Source organism: Palaemon carinicauda, chromosome 2, assembly GCF_036898095.1.
Source record: "Palaemon carinicauda isolate YSFRI2023 chromosome 2, ASM3689809v2, whole genome shotgun sequence".
Lineage (NCBI taxonomy): Eukaryota > Metazoa > Arthropoda > Malacostraca > Decapoda > Palaemonidae > Palaemon > Palaemon carinicauda.
In genome coordinates, this window is record NC_090726.1 from 164,741,038 (window position 1) to 164,744,033 (window position 2,996).

General features: G+C 34.4%; 1 pseudogene; it reads right to left on the reverse strand.

The window, feature by feature from the left end:
• Positions 1-1,513: 1,513 nt before the first annotated feature.
• The window catches only part of LOC137622312 (uncharacterized), a 2,025-nt pseudogene continuing 542 nt past the window's right edge, over positions 1,514-2,996 (reverse strand).

Below are 2,996 nucleotides of genomic sequence, written 5' to 3' on the forward strand. Positions count from 1 at the left end.
AAAGTGATTAATATCTTCCAGGGTAATTTCAGAACTATATCAGTTTATTACGTAGGCTTTGTCAAAAATCATTAATCTCTCTCTCTCTCTCTCTCTCTCTCTCTCTCTCTCTCTCTCTCTCTCTCTCTCTCTCTCTCTATTGAATTATGGAAATCAATACCAACTCATATTATTCCACAGACGCTCTGACGAAGCTCCTCTATATTATGGCAATACAAATTTTGTACAGGAAGTTGTCTTGTTATCTCAATAACATTAATCATTCAGCTACTACACATTTCTTGGCCGTGTCCAATTGATTCTCGCTGATAAAATCCTACCAAAACATCGGATATGGGTCACATGTTGGAAATAGGTATTTGAAGCAACATCGTAATTGGGAAAAATATGCAATAATGTCTAATGTCAATAATGAAGGCACTTACCAGAGTAAATCTAAGAAATTGAAAGGGTAACTTAGCTAAATTTAGACGCACCCAGAGAGAGACTATGTAGACGTCATTACTGAAGACCCTCCCACTCATTGATACGCTATTGTAGTATGACGTAGTTACTAGACACTCCAGTCGTATAGCCACTCTATGAATGAAGACACACAAACAGCTACCCTGTACACTTATCTCTCTCTCTCTCTCTCTCTCTCTCTCTCTCTCTCTCTCTCTCTCTCTCTCTCTCTCTCTCATATATATATATATATATATATATATATATATATATATAAATATATATATACATATATATATATATATATATATATATATATATATATATATATAAATATATATATATATATATATATATATATATATATGTATATATATATATATATATATATATATATATATATATATATATATATACATATATATGTATATATATATATATATATATATATATATATATATATATACATATATATATATATATACATATATATATATATATATATATATATATATATATATATATATATATATATATATATATATATATATGTATGTATTTCCTTTAAGCATGACTACATTGTAGTGCAATATGATACTCATAATTCATAGTTTAAGCACTTGGGTTATAACATGAATTTCATAATCCATTAATCCAATTATTCTGCTGAACTGTATTTAAACTGAAATGTGAAATAAACTTATACAAAGATTTAAATATAAAACTATGTAAAAGCATATGTTGTTGTTTGTTTAAGATTAAGACAAAACTTGTTCAAATATAAGTCTTGCTCATTGAGCAGACCATAAGTAAAGAAGTTTCGTTACAAATACAGAAATCAATATTTCTACATGAGTAAAGGGGAAAAAAAAGTAAATAGAAAACACACAACCAAAATCATTTTCATTCACTTTCATCATCGTCATCATCCAGGTATAGGTCTTCTATATCATCGTCATTGTTGTCTAAGTTTATAATGATAGGTCCAACAGGCTCATGAATGTTGTCCATTGACCAATACCCATCCTCAATGGCTGGAGATCTTTTCACTGCAGACTCCCAAACACTTTCAGTGACCAAAAGCTTGGCTTCCTCCAGTCTTGCCTGTAAGTCTGCCTGGGTGAATTGCTGTAAAGATAAACGCACATGAGGTTTCATACACACCCATACTTGTTCAATGGAATTGAGCTCTCTGTGGGCAGGTGACAGACGCACCACCTCGTGGCCCCACTCTCGAATTATGTTGTCCACGATGTACTGTGTTTTTGGCCTGTTCTGTTGACATATGAGCAACAGCTCAGGTCTTGTGGCACCGTCTGGGGCAGGGATTCGGTGACTCTGAAGCCAGGCGATAAGGTCTGCTTTCTTGGAGGCCGTGGTAGGACACCGACACTCGTCTAATAGCTGGCTCTGATAAGGTGCGTTGTCGGGCACCAACACTGATGGTTTAGGCAGAAATGGTAGAAGCTGTGTTGTTAACCAGCGTATGAACAGCTCGCCTGTCATTTCCCCGTGGTAATCGTCACTTGTACTCTTTGCAGGATAACAAAGGAAAGAGACTTCAATAAATCTATTTGCTGTGCCAGCTGCTACCACCACGAAGTGCTCTCCATCGGCAGGTGGTACCTGTCGGCTATGCGTGGCACTGGTAGCAGGTTGAGCGGTGTCCACCCGCTCTCTGTTGTGGCTCATTCTGGTGGTGAACCACATCTCATCGACATGTACTATCTCCCTTCCATCTTTTCAATGGTGCTTCATTGCCCGGAGAGACCCAATCCGTCGGCAAACCACATTAATGGATTCTTTTGCAAGATATATCTTTCGTTGAGACGTTTTATATCTGCCTCACATATCTTGCAGGAGCCGCCATGCCGCTTTCTCAGAGGTTGTTTCAGGGATTATGGTGGCTGTCGTCAAATCTGTCATCAGGTTTCTAACAGTAAATACTTGCTTTGGGGCAAATATCTTGTGAACAAACCGACGAATGGCACTCACTGTAGAATTATCAAAGACTTGTCGTATAGGAAACACTTCGCCAGCAGACTCATGTGAAATCACTGATCTGTTACGGTGAACAATCTTCCTCACAAAAAGCGACATGATACCCACGTCGGGCCTGTGTGGACAAAGACCAGTATTTAGCCCGTGAATAAAAATGCATTATATGTTATACTTTGTTTTCTCTATGCACACGTTCATGCAAAGAAATTTATAATATTATAAGTCATAATAATCCCATTATTATTCGTCAGAGTTATCATTATTGTTGTTATTAATATAATCATCATTATTGTTATTATTCATACTTCGACATCAAGGAAGAGTATGAGTAGAATATTTAGAGATATATAAATGCTTTACATATATGAACTTAGACATATACAGTACATTCATGCACATACAAATAATTCATAAATGATGCTTTATATATAAATGTGTGTGTGTTTGTAAGTACAGTATATATATATATATATATATATATATATATATATATATATATATATATATATATATATATGTATGTATATATGTATATATATATATATATATAT